Consider the following 15,503-nt stretch of genomic DNA (forward strand, 5'->3'; position numbering starts at 1 on the left):
GCACCTTAGTGAGAACAAGTTCACAGCAGAATGTCACTCGATCGGACGACAGTTCGATCGGGCGGCATTCCTAGTGCATTGAACGTGTTGAAAAATCGATTAAACGTTAAAGCTCAAGTATCTCATGATCCGAAGAGTAATCCGATCGGATGGTAGTCCGATCGAATCAGCAGTTCGTTCAATACCCAAGCTTCAAAGATTAGAAAAAGTGATAGAATGTGGGACCCATAGTGCAAGCCGATCGGTTGGCCGGCCGTTCGGGTGGCTGTCCGTTCGGACAGCAGTCCGATCGGACGGCACCCCGTCCTGGTCATCCCGTTCGTCTTACACTTGGTTGTTTTTGATTGTTTATCATTTTATCGAGGCTTTTTGATAACGAGTCAAACAATCGGAAACTCGTTAATACTTGGTCCTCCTGATCAGACTGGAATCACCCAAACCCGACTAGTGAACTGTTAGAGACGCAGTTCTTGTTTAACCCGAAACCGATGAACCTCGTGGGTAGGATCGGATCTTGAGCTAACGTAACCACAGATCGGGTAGTAAGTCGGCATCAGTTCCGAGTCTATCGGTTTTGAGTGCATTAAGTGTAAAAGAGTTGAAAGAAAGTTAGAAACCATCTTTCAATCCTTTTCACCGTAAATATGTTTAGATTTATGAAAGATCTTTGATAGTTTATGTGAAAATCGGTTAGATCCAAGTCGTTCTTGGTGGATGGAGGTCAAAACATGAAGTTCTTCAAGAACACATGATGACATCACCCTAGAACACTTGAATCTTGGTGATTTCACGATTAAAAGTTAAAATCTAAAAGATAGAAAGGTGTAGGAGTGCGTGTAGATCAAGAAAGTACAAGATTTAGAGCGAGATCTTACCGAAATCGTGAGAAATCTGAGAAAAGGTGAAGTGCACGAGCTGGTCGGTCAGAGGGTTTCCAAAAGTGGAAATGATGACAATGACAGGGGTATTTATAGAGTTCCAAAAAAGGAAAGTGCTGGCCGATCAGCCATGCAGCTCGATCGGACAGCAGTCCGGCCGGACGGCTGGTCGATCGGCTGGGTGCCTGATCGATCGGTCGTCTTAGTGGGGGGTTCGATGCGACGATTTTTGATACTTCGATTTCGATTGCGAACGATGCGAATGCGATAGAGTTTACTATTCAAATTACTTTTAATCCCAACCACTCATATCTCGCGCTGTCTCTTCGCCACTAATTATCATACTATATTAACATACAATCATCCTTATTTCGTATTCGTTTTCCGATTGCGATTTGATTGCAATTGAGTTTGATTGCGATTCGATTGTTTACCACACAATACATAAATAAACATGCACAAGTGACACATAAGGCACACATACACGTATAACAATCACCAAAAATGCGTAATTCGAGTTGCGAGTGCGATGATGATTAGATTAGATTGATTAGCGTTTAATTAACTTTATCGCATTGTTACTTCCTATTGTTCACAGTCGTAAAGTGGTTCGTAGCGATAAATATTCAGTTACTTCGATTGTAATTAATTACTCCACATAATACAACTAACGTAAAACATAAAATAGACTATCTACAGTCATAGAAGTCAAAACAGGAATTGAGCAAGGAGAGACAGATTGCAATTTGCAATCTTTTCTCCCTTGACTTCAATCTTGACTTTGACTTTGACTTTCGAAACACGGGGTGTTACAAGTTGTTCCTCTCCCGCTATCTTCCCTCCATTATCCCTTCATCATCTTCAATACATCATTTATATGTTGAAGGTACGGTTATTATTTTTGCTAAATCTTTACATAGAATTTGAGGATGGATCTTCTTCTTGAAACCTTTGTAACTCAAACCCTAAAATCCAACATCTTCCTCTGCTTTTTCTTTATTCGGTTGAATCATTGTTCTATCATTTAGATTGTTGGTTTAGGTAATCATTATCATCTTTGCTAAATCTTATTTCTTTTGTTAACCGATCTGTTCTATGTTATGTGTTCCTTTGAGATTTTTATTAAAACTGGCTCATAGATTTTTCTTATTTGATAGAAATCTTAAATTTGTTTAATTTGCGAGGTTTCTTTTTGAATTGTGGATGTAGGGTTTCGATTATATGGATTGATTATAAACTATTTTTTTTTTGTGATTTATGCTAAATTTGAGTAGTAGCTAAATTTAGGAATTTCTGAATTTTTTAGATATTGGGCTTACCCTTTTCCTCCATCGTATGTCAGATCTGCTATTAGAGAGAGAGAAAGATAGGGGAGGAAGACCGCAACCATTTGTGACTTAGATCATGAATGCTTAGGTAAATCTTAAATCTGCAAACCTTTATTGATTTTTCATCGTTTAGATGCTTGCTAGCGTGTTCTTCGGTTGGGTTTTGTTTATGCAATCAATGGGGTTTTTTCAATCAGGTTCGTGTAGGTTAACATGTCACTTGGGAATTCATTACATATGTTTTGCTTCAGCATCATTGAAGTTGCTGGTAACATCCATTTTTGACCGTTCGCAGGCTATCGGAAGTTAACGAGTCACCGATGTCTGTTTTAATTGTTTTGCTTTGTTGCCTGCATTACTCATTGCACTAGGTATTTCGTTACAGTTTAATCTAAGTATTTGGGATTACCCTATCCGGTTCGGAGAAGGTGTCAAACCGAATGGCGGAGAATACTATGTCGGGTCTGGTCAACTGGGTTGCATACAGTCACTGAGTCCATAATTGAATTGCTGGAATCTATGTCCATAATTTCAATTTTTGTTTCTTGGATGATGATTTGATGAGTTTTAAAGGTTGTCATGATAAATTTCAATACGTCTGCGTGAAATTGGGCAAAGTTGATATTGACCGCATCTTGGTAGGGCAACCCGGATGGTCATGTGTTTTCGCATGGCAACCGTAAGTATGCAGCCATGGCAGATTTATCTACTCTATTTGATTGTTTACAAATCTGAGCCTAATAATCATTTTATAACATTGACAACAGTACTAGTATACATTTGTTATGTTTTTGGTTTTGGTACTTTCAATAATGCCAGCACTGAACACACAAAAGCGGTACGATTATCGGTTGGTTTTGACTTACTTGGCCGAAACCAAGCAGGTTTTGCTCAAAATTCGGTTTGTGCACCTCTACAATCAGCCATCACTTTATATAACGTTGGACATTATAGGCCGATTGCCAATATACACGTGCCCATGTATCCCAGTCGTCATGATGTAAATAAGCTACAAGATTTTTCGTGATTTAAAGGCTATGACGATCAATTTTAGTGATTTGAACAATTTTGAGATTATCTGCATCTTGGTAGGGCAACTCGGATGGTTATGTGAAACAAAGATGTGTGTCTCTATTTCGCCTTCCATCTAACAAGTATGCAGCCATGGTGGGTATCCGTTTTGTTCAGTTGTTCATAAATCGGAGCCTCATAATGAAAGTATTGGATCATGTTGAGCTGATTACTTTGTCCTCGTTGTTCACAATTAATCAACATCCTTTATGGGAAGAAACCAAAGTTGAAGGATGAACATTTGTCACGTTTTATGTAATTTTGTTTGAATTATGTAATTTTGTTGCGAGATTAGTGTAGACAAGGTGTTTGTGGACATGTCTTTTAATTAATACATATTAACGAGTGTTAAACTAATGGTCTTCTGATGCATGTTGTAGTTGATTGATGAATATGATGAGCAATCAGATACAGCAGAACGACTTTGAATTAAGGTAACATATTTAATATGTAAATTTTGTGTTTGCCGGTTATATAATAATTGTAGAATTTTTTTTTTACAAAATTTGAGTTTATTTTGATATGTTATACAGACAGTAACTGTGTTTCATTTCTATAAAGATGGAATGTTGTTGAAAGCTTTTCCTTCCTGGGATAAGGAACAATTAAAGCGGCTATAGAGAAGTACACAACAACTACTCTAGGCACGCCTCAAAACACTTAGGGCATTTTGGTAAAGTTGTTAAACTTTGCAATTTGCATATAATAATTAGATATATTTTTCATGGTCTTAGAAAGTGGGACTCTTGGTCTTAACGAGTCTCTTGGATGAGTTAACATATTAATATAATAATTTACTTTTAATTTTTATAATATAATTATGTTTAGTATATGACAGTGATAAGATATATTCAAATGCCTCTTATGAAGCTTTATATATATGGATCCATGATGGCTGGCGGTCAAACCTATGGTAATGCTATATGTAGTGTATACTCTTGATGTTTCGGGTCGGTTATGAACAATAGGTCATATAGCTGAATTCGTTGGGTCATGTTTTAATTGGGTCAGTAAGAGTTTTAGTTTGATGGGTATTTAATAATTATGGGTCAAAGTTTGCATTTTATTGGTCAAGTAATAAAGTGTCATATGTATGAGCACATGTACATTACGTAGGTTGGAATTAGTATGCCTGTTTAGAGAGTTTGTTTTTGTCCGGGTCTTAGGGAGAGGTGATAGCTAGCTTTAATTATTTCCTCGAGTCCGTTGCAATGTATGCCTATTTAAGGCTTTTCTAGAGTTATCATTAAAGTTTCTCTATATATTTCAATTTCTTTTCTTTTGCAAAATCCCAATTCTCACATAAAATTGTTCTCTTTTATTACCGTATAAAGAATAGTTAATAAAACAAGAATGTTAATTGCCACTAACTCCTCTACCATATATTAGATTTTATGTCTATTATGGTTAGACTCAATTTGAATTTCAAAATGATAATTTACTTTTTTATTTTTAGTACTCAATTACCATTAAATATTTTTCTTATATTATATTTTTAGTGCTCAATTACCATTAAATACTTTCCTTATATTTTATTTTATCTCTATTACGGTTAGACTCATTTTGAATTTCAGAATGATGATTTATTTATTATTTTAGTGGTTAATTACCATTTAATACTTTTCGTATTTTAAATTTTATGTTTATTATAGTTTGACTCTATTCAAATTTCAAAAATGTAAATTACATTTTATTTTAGTAGTTAATTGTCATTCAATACTTTCCGAATTGACTATATTTTATGTTTATTACGGTTTGACTAAATTCAAATATCAAAATTATGATTTTATATTTTATATTGGTTTAACGTGTAATGATGAGATTCAATTTTTGTGAAGAATGAATATAATAATTTTTAATATCTTATAGAATATATATATATATATATATATATATATATATATATATATATATATATATATATTGCAAAACAAGCTCACCTAAATTTAGATTAATCATGGGGCAAATTATTTTTAGTTTAATGATATTATGATACTTTTTCCTAAACATATGTTAACATCTAATTCTTAACTGTTGCATACGTTTACAAAATATTTTTTCATTATAATTCAGATACATTAATGCCTATAGTATAGATACACAATATATGATTAATACATATCCTTATTTTCGCAACAGCATCACATTTTATACTATATATTTACCATAAAAAATCTATTTGGTTTTATATCTATTTACCATAAATAACGTATTAAATTCGTTTAAATTTTTAAAAACCTTTTATTTTTTTAAGTTTGTAAATGGATGTGTTCAAGTTTTATACATTCAAATAATGTTAATCTGAGCTTTAGATTGAAAATAGTTTAAATATGCTTTGTATTGAATTTTTTATTTTGATGTTACTTGCATTATGATTTAGGCATTGCTTTTAACTTATAAAAAAAGGGCCGGAGGTGTATTTATGTATCAAACAATTACACAATTTATTTTATTCATATGAAAATGTTATTTCTAAACATTATCTTACAAAAATTATGAACATCACAATTTTATTTAAATCATATATATTATGACACCAAATTATTTCTACATAATAATTATAAATAATAATGGAAACAAGTGCTTGATTCTTTTACAAAGAGGTTTTTGATAGCTTGTGATGTAGACTAATGAATTTCAAGTTAATTGTTTTAAAACCTTGCTTTTCATAATTGTTTGTTCGTACTTTTATGTTCTACCGTTACAAGTATATTTTATATATATATATATATATATATATATATATTCTATTTCGTTACACTTTATTGTTAATTATTATTTTAGACACTTTAAAATATTTTAACGATGTTGTAGTCATGACAAATATTTGTTACACTATATGTGTATGCGATTAAGACTAGCAGTTGGGCCTCTACATTTAAAGAATTGATTCTCCAAAATTAATTGACTTAAAACTCTTACCGTCAAGTTAATGCATTAATAATAATAATAATAATAATAATAATAATAATAATAATAATAATAATAATAATAATAATAATAATATAAGTAACTTTCTCTAGCCCGAGAAGCAATCCCGGGTGATAACCTAGTATATAATATATAATGTATTTAATATTAATACACTATAAAAAAGCAACATAACTATGCATATATGAGTTGTAATATTAGCTATGGGAGTTTTTCAAAAAAAAAATGGAAATTTTCAGTTTTAACCCTAAAGTTTTAATGTTTGACAATTTAAGTATAAACTTTTAATCTTTGTTTCTTTTTTAACCCTAAAGTTTTAATCTTTGACAATTATCCTAAAGTTTTATTCTTTGACAATTTAAGTTTAAAATTTTTAATCTTTGTTTCCTTTTTAACCCTAAAAATTTAACCTTTAACAATTTAAGTTTAAAATTTTAATATATGGTAATTTAACCCCTTTGATTAATTTGATTTTTTACTTCTAATTCAAAAGTTTTCATCTTTTGTGATTTAACCACTTTAATTTTTTTACTTATGTGTTGTAATCTTGGCTTTGGTGGGTTTTCAAAGAAAAAATGATTATGCATATGGTTGTTGTAACCTTGGCTTTAAGGGTTTTTCAAAAAAAATTGATTTTTTTACTTTTCACCCAAAAGTGTTTCAAAAATTACTTTTAACCCAAAACTATTTGTTTTTTTTACTTTTAACACAAAACTTTTTATCTTTTGCAATCTATCTTCACAATTTTTTTACTTTCAACTTTGGTCCTTTATAGTTTTCATTTTCCGCAAATTTTTCGCTTTATGCTTCGTTCAAAATTTTGTGACTTAACACATCGCAACGTGCGTCTTTGGTTTAGCGTTTTTACGTTTCATTCTAAATTTTGCGAGTTAACACGACGCAACGTGCGTGTGTGGGTGGACGTTTTTACATCGTCTATTTTTTCCCGTTTGACAGGTTCAACATAATGTGCGCGTCCTAAATCAACTTAGTTATAACTAAAGAATCCCCGCCGCATTGCGGCGGGTCGTAATTCTAGTTTAATCATAATAAAAAGAGTTTGATTGACTATATAAACGTAACTAGGTTATCACCCGCGAACTTCGCGGGTAGAAAAATTTACTTTATATTAATCGAGTTATGTCATTAAATAAAATAAAAATACATGTTTTCAAACGTAATTTTTTTATAATTGTTTTGAATTGAAAGTTGTAGTCAATGGGTTGCGAGTAAGGTCAGAAACTCCGGGCAAGAACCGGAGGCAGAAACTTGCCTCTCTGAACGACCCATGAAACAAAAAAAAACTTTTATTTTTTATAATAAAATATACACATGAAGTTGTTCGAACCTGCAAAACAGACACATTTAATTAAATTTAGAAGTTAATTAAAAGTTTAAATTAGAAAATATAAACAACAAAAACTTTATTCATTAAAATATACACATGAAGTTGTTAACCTGAGCTTCACACAACATCTCTGCATCATCGACATCGCAGAGTACATCCAAAATCATTTAACATCCTAAACCTGTAATAACCACCCAGATAAGAGACTTAATCTTCCAAGTACCTCGAATGGTTTGTCGGATCGTTCAAAATCCAGTATGTTTAACGCAACTTCACAGCTCTATGAAACAATCGGCTCTGGATCTTTGGAGATTCCTCAAATAGAGATATACATTGGTCATCTACAAAAATGGTTTATTAAGGTCAGAAACATCAAGTTTTTCATAAAAGTGTCCCGAGTCAACCCAACACAGCCGTTTTGACCCTAAAAACCATGTTTGACTACCTACCCAATATAGTCCATTTTCCACAAAATATTATTAAAAAGTATAGTAAATTTTAGAAGCATGGTTACCTTATATTTTTTGTTTTAAAAATGTGGCAACTCTCTCTCTCTATCCTCTTTTCTCTGTGTTAAATTATTCTTTTTTTTCCTTTTCCTTTCAGTTTTTCGTTCATAATATAATTCAGATTATAACAACCTCTCATTTTTTATACTTAAATGTGAATCTAATTGTTCAAACTTATTTGTCTACAATCAACAAAATCTCATATAACCAGCAATTTCATGCACAATTAAAGGTGTCACAATCAAACACAAACATAATTCAATCTACACATTTCTCAAAACACAATCTCTAACATCACTAACCTGTAGCAATAATTCAAAACCCTAACTAATGTGTTGTGCACTCACTAATATTTGCTACACATGTCTCACTTATTCATCTTCAGAACTTCAAACACATCTTATCTAACACCTTATGCCAATCAACAAAATCTCATATATACATAAACCTTGAATATTACTCAAACACATCTTATTTAATGAATCAAAATAGAAACACATAAACCTTGAATATTACTCAATTTATGACTACTATCCCACAAAACAAAACTTTGTCAACAAATTATACTAACTTATGCAATGGTAAACCATAAAAATAACAAATTAATTTAGATGATTAGCCTTGCAGAAAACCCAAATAGGGAAAGTTTACCAGAATCATTAACGAAAAAAATCAGACTCAGATTGGGTTACTCAAGCGGATATTAATCACGAAAAAAATCAGACTCAGATTGCCATTACTTCAAAATTTAAATTTAAAATAATGATTGACTTCAAAATTTAAAATTTAAAATCTGAAAATCAAATCACTAATATCCAATCCCGTAAATCAAGCAAACATATTAGGAAAGTCTAACCTTTCAAAATTAAATTCAATTTACAGTTTCGAAATTTAAAATCAAACACATTAATGGCAAACTTTCAAATCTAATAAGTTATGTTCAAACTTATTTGTCTACAATCAACAAAATCTCATATAACCAGCAATTTCATGCACAATCAAAGGTGTCGCAATCAAACACAGACATAATTCAATCTACACATTTCTCATAACACAATCTCTAACATCACTAACCTGTAGCAATAATTCAAAACCCTAACTAATGTGTTGTGCACTCACTAATATCTGCTACACATGTCTCACTTATTCATCTTCACAACTTCAAACACATCTTATCTAATACCTTATGCCAATCAACAAAATCTCATACATCAATCAGCAATACAATGCACAATCAAAGACCTCACAATCAATTTCAAACATCAATCAATATACAAAATTTCTCAAGGCATAAATTTTAATATCACTAACCTAATGCGCTACTACTCAATAATGTGTCGGTGCCATGAAAAAACATCATAACCTTAACTAATGTGTTAACTTACCAAGGCTCAAGGCTGTATATTTTCCCAATGTTGTTTGTCCGACGCATCATCACAAATCTAACAACCGAGTCAATCAAATTATTAGTTAAAACCCATAAACAAAGTATACTAATATTCAATCCCGTAAATCAAGCAAACTTATTAGGAAAGACTAACTTTTCAAATTTAAATTCAATTTACAGATTCGAAATTTAAAATCAAACACATTATTGGAAAACTTTCAAATTTAAATTTAACATAATAATTGACTTCGAAATTGAAAATTTAAAATCAAACACAATAATGGTTTATTTCAAAATTTAAATTTAGAATAATGATTAACTTCAAAATTTAAAATTTAAAATCTGAAAATCAAATCACTAATATCTAATCCCGTAAATCAAGCAAACTTATTAGGAAAGTCTAACCTTACCAAGCAAAACCAACCGACATGGTACCAATTTATAGCAATAGCAAGCATATCTCTGTCCAACATAGTTGCAGCCAAAAACTCCGGACCATCCAAAATAAACACCTAATGAATCAAAATAAACGCACATCCCTAAAATTACAAATAATATAGTCAAAGCATCTCATAAAAAAAACATCAGGATTTCAAAGCATTCAAAATTTAAAATCAAATACAATAATGATTTACTTCAAAATTTAAATTTAAAATAATGATTGACTTCAAAATTTAAAATTTAAAATCTGAAAATCAAATCACTAATATCCAATCCCGTAAATCAAGCAAACTTATTAGGAAAGTCTAACCTTTCAAATTTAAATTCAATTTATAGATTCGGAATTTAAAATCAAACACATTAATGGAAAACTTTCAAGTTTAAATTTAAAATAATGATTGATTTCAAAATTTAAAATTTAAAAATCAAATCACTAAGGAAACATACCAAAAATATAGGATCATATTCCTTAATCAACTTTAACAACGAATGAGAGTTGTTTTTAGGATCCATAACTGCAAAGGAAGTAACCATTGTTTTAAAAAATATATAATGGTAATATATTTATAGAAACAAAGTCTATTTACAGAAACCGAATCATAATTCCGAATACAAAAATAATCTTTAACAACAGTAATGTGTTTATAGAAACAAAAACAGCTTTAAAATTGAAATCAAAGGCATCTTTAAAGAATTAACAACTAACTAAATACAAAAATTATAACTCAATGACTCACGATAAATCATCATCAATAATTTTAAGACATTGACATATGAAAGTTGTTCTCCCCACACTAAGGTTGCAAAATCATATGGTATTTCCTATCAATCGAAACAAAAAAAAAACATATAAGTTGCAATAACTTATTGTGTGCACAAAACTGAAAACTTAAGAAACATACCAAAAATATAGGATCATAGTCCCCAATCAACTTTAACAACGAAGGAGCGTTGTTTTCATGATTCATAACTACAATGGAAGTAATCACTGTTTTAAAAAAAATACAACGGTAATCTATTTATAGAAACAAAGTCTATTTACATAAACCGAATCATAATTTCGAATACAAAAATCATCTTTAACAACACTAATCTATTTATAGAAACAAAAACAACTTTAAAAAGAAATTAAAGACATCTTTAAAGAATTAACAATTAACTAAGTACAAAAATCATAACTAAATACAAAAAATTATAACTCACAAAACAAACCATAAGAACTTCAAAAGATAATCACATAAAATTTCAAATTAACACCTAAAGACAAAAATAAAAAAGAAAGACTATACATATCAAAAAACAAACAACACCAACAAAACTAAACTAACCTGTTTTTGGTCGACGAACAATTCGAAAAATATAGGATCATAGTCCTCAATCGACTTTAATAACGAAGGAACGTTGTTTTCATTATCCATAACTGCAATGGAAGTAACCATTGTTTAAAAAAAATATAACGGTAATCTATTTATAGAAACAAAGTTTATTTACAGAAACCGAATCATAATTTCGAATACAAAAATCATCTTTAACAACACTAATCTATTTATAGAAACAAAAACAGATTTAAAAAGAAATTAAAGACATCTTTAAAGAATTAAAAACTAATTAAATACAAAAATTATAACTAAAATACAAACAATTATAACTCACAAAACAGTGCAAGATATACATTTTCTTCAACTTCTCATAGGAACCCATTCAATAGTTCCTTGTAGGGGAAGGAGTCTGAAAGAAGCTCTTCACCTAAAATTACAAAACACAAAAAGTTTGTGAGATATGCAACTCGAGTACAAAAACAATAGTCAAAGACTCGAAGCATCCCTAAAATTACAAATAATATAGTCAAAGCATCTCATAAAAAACATCAAGATTTCAAAGCATACAAAATTTAAAATCAAACAGAATAATGGTTTACTTCAAAATTTAAATTTAAAATAATGATTGACTTTAAAATTTAAAAGTTAAAATCTGAAAATCAAATCTCTAATATCCAATCCCGTAAATCAAGCAAACTTATTAGGAAAGAATAACCTTTCAAATTTAAATTCAATTTACAGATTCGAAATTTAAAATGAAACACATTAATGGAAAACTTTTAAATTTAAAATTTAAATAGAAACCTTAATTCCGGAAAAATTATCATACTAAAAATAAATCACTAAAATTTAAATTTGAGGTTTCAAAAAAAATCATTAACGAAATTTAAAATTGCTCAAAATTTTAAATTTTAAATTTGAATTCCGGAAATAGAAATAGAAACCCTAATTCCGGAAAATAATCATACTAAAAATAAATCACTAACGAAATTTAAAATTGCTCAAAATTTTAAATTTAAAATTTAAATTCCGGAAATATAAATAGAAACCTTAAAATTTTAAATTTGAGGTTTCAAAAAACGTAACACCATTTATTTATAGAAACAGAAACCTTAATTCCGCAAAATTATCATACTAAAAATAAATCACTAACGAAATTTAAAATTGCTCAAAATTTTAAATTTAAAATTTAAAATAGAAACCTCAAAATTTAAAATTTAAAATTTGAATTCTGAAAATTATATCACAAACATCCAATGCCATAAATTATCATACTAAATATAAATCACCATTTATTTGCTATAAGTTTAAAACAAAATAAAAAAAAGATAAATATCAGTTTACTTAAAATATGATTAGTAATTAGAATACACATAAACGTACCAAAAATATCGGGTCATCTTCATCAATAAGCTTTAAAAATGAAGGACTGCTGTGCAAGGGATGCATATCTGAAAAATATATATGAAGGTTTTTAAAAAAAAGAAAACGGCAAAATATTTATAGAAAAACAATCAATATTCCTAAATCAACAATCAATAAGCTTTAAAAGATAATTTAATCAATTGAGAAACTTCCAAATCAAAAAATAAAAAGAAACGGTTTAAAAAAATAAAAAATATTTATTTTTTAGAAACAAAATCAATATTCCAAAGACAAAAACATTATACCGGATGAAAAAATATCAGACCACTGTAAATCTTCATCAACACAATCAAGAAACATCGGACACAATCAAAACATATCATCATCAACAACAAACTAAAAGACTGTAAATAAAAATATGAGTAACATGAGAACAAAATCAGAACATCAACAAAATATCATTTCATATGATTGGAATCGGATAATGCAAAATCATCATCAACAAACAACCAACAGACAACGGAAAAAAAAAAAGAAAAATCAAACAATAAGCATCTGCGGAGAAGGAGATGAAGAACAATTTTTTTATAGATTGTTGATTAAACTTACATATAACAGGTTCGATCAACAAAAAAAAACATAAAAATCATCAAAAATTCACATTAAACATTTACAATAAATAACAATCTAATATAAATTACATACCTGCAAATTATGTGGAACGATCTACAAACAAATAACAACGAAAATGATTAAGATATGTCGAATGGGTTTTGAACAAAAAAAAGTTCCTATAAGATCTAATAACATAAATAAACAGTATAAGATCTAATTACAGATGAAACCGTAGATGAGCTTTAGGGTTTGTAAAATTGAATGTGGATGAAAGATGATTGAATAACAAAATTGAGAGAAGAAACTAACCATATTGTGAAGAAGTTTTGACGATTTCTCCGGTCGATTAGGGTTTTGACGGATACGAAAGACCACAAGCAAACCCTAGATATGACAAAACACATCGTAAATCATTATTAAACAGCAAACAAATCGATCTCTTCAAATCTGGAAACATGAAACAAATAGCATTTACATGAAGATGAAGAAAGCAGCAAAACATTGTCGTCCTTATGAATCTCATCTGAATATGTAAGATAGTTGATGAAATCGAAAAAAATCAAAGATGTATTAGATTAACAATACGAAAACAAAGAAGGAATGGCATAATAACATACCTAAGGACGATGAATCTCTGAAAAACGAAGAAGCAGATTTAGGAAATGGTATGTAGGGTTTGTGAAAAGTGAGGTTATGAGATATGGTGGTCTGGTAAAGATGATATATAGGATCCGTTTTTTAATATTGGGTGACCCGAATCACAGCCGGATCCCCCCACTTTTTTGTTAAAATCGTGAATGATGAAGGCATTTGAGAATTCCCTCCTAAACTCAAAAATATAAGTTGCCACATCAGCAAAAATGTCCCAAATCCAATGCCACCTAGCCCAAATCACATCTCATTTATATATATATATAGATGTATTTAATATTTGAAAATATTTAATCATAATAGAAAAAGTTTGACTCACTATAGTGTTTCAAATCATTTGGGGAAAGCTCAAATTGGTTAAAAAACAGATGATATCAAACCTCTACCTTCGAAAGAAGTGAGAGACGAATGGGGAGGTAGAGACCAAGTGTAAAGAGGAAAAGATATCATTTGAGACGAAATGAGTGTGGTTGATGATGAGAATCCTATTTAAGAATACTTATTTTAGGGATAAGTTCGGTATCAAACCTGTATCGGTACCAAAAGTACTGGTATCGAAAAACAGTAATAATGGGTATCAGTACACGTAACGAATAATGGGAACCGGTACCAGTACGATGCCCGTATATAACTGATATACCAGTACCGATCCTGACAGGGGCGATGCTTTGAAGGGGCCGGGAGGGGCGTCCGACCCCCCGAACTTTTCGGCCAGTAGTATTATATATGTAGTTTTCGTATAGAAATTTTTGGATATATATGTTTTCGACCCCCCGGTTCTATAAATTTTTTTGGGTATATACGTTTTCGACCCCCCCGTAAAAAATTTCAAGTTTCGCCACTGGATCCTGAAAAACGAAATAAAATGGGTACCGAAACTAGTACGAAATATGATTAGTACAATATGATAATCAATACCTAGTACCAGATGTTTATCCCTGTCTTACTTTACTTTATGTTGACTGAAGAAACACTGACCTATGTAGTGATTTCGGACTAGGACTTTAACGATTGGTGACCTGAACGCTTGGCTGCAAAACAGAAACACCGTTAGGACTCGTTACAGGAATAGGGTTATTCCTGTAACCACCCTCCGGCGTGAGAATAAGTCTCGGTTTATGTGGGTAAGAGAAATTGAGGAGAAGAAGTTATATGAAAGTCAGATGATCATACCTTATACATTTACCTCTATTTATATGTTTTCCCTTAGGGTTTCCTCTAACCTAGGATATATTCCGATATTAAAGATTTACATGATCTTCCCGAAAAGTTGGAGATTCGGTTGTACAACTTCCATGTAGATATGGAAAGTTCTAGAATAATCATTTATATTTATATTAAAATAATAGGTTGTAACCGGGTCGGATTGACCGATGCGGGTCACACCTCGTCATGTCCCCCCAGTCCGAGTTCATGGAAAGATTTACATTAGCTCGGACTAAGAGAGAAAAAAGAAAAGTTATTATATCATGCTTATTGCCAAACTCGTTGGGCTATGTGCCGTTACGTTTTTGGGAAATGACGGTGAAAAGATAGGATGCGACAGTTGGGTCATCATTGGAGTGACAACTGTCCATACCCTGTATGGACACGTATTTCCGTCCGTACCTCTTTTTGAATTTGAAAAGTTGCTTTTGCGTATAAATAACAACTCTGTATG

General features: G+C 30.5%; 1 long non-coding RNA gene across 1 annotated transcript; it reads right to left on the reverse strand.

The window, feature by feature from the left end:
• Positions 1 to 9,872: 9,872 nt before the first annotated feature.
• LOC110926198 lies at positions 9,873 to 12,640 on the reverse strand. The gene is made up of 5 exons (XR_002585032.2): positions 12,596 to 12,640; positions 11,547 to 11,639; positions 11,222 to 11,313; positions 10,796 to 10,863; positions 9,873 to 9,964 (listed from the first exon to the last, which is right to left on the reverse strand). It is a non-coding gene; the product is annotated as an uncharacterized LOC110926198 (long non-coding RNA).
• Positions 12,641 to 15,503: the final 2,863 nt, after the last annotated feature.

Source organism: Helianthus annuus, chromosome 17, assembly GCF_002127325.2.
Source record: "Helianthus annuus cultivar XRQ/B chromosome 17, HanXRQr2.0-SUNRISE, whole genome shotgun sequence".
NCBI classification, from domain to species: Eukaryota; Viridiplantae; Streptophyta; class Magnoliopsida; order Asterales; family Asteraceae; genus Helianthus; species Helianthus annuus.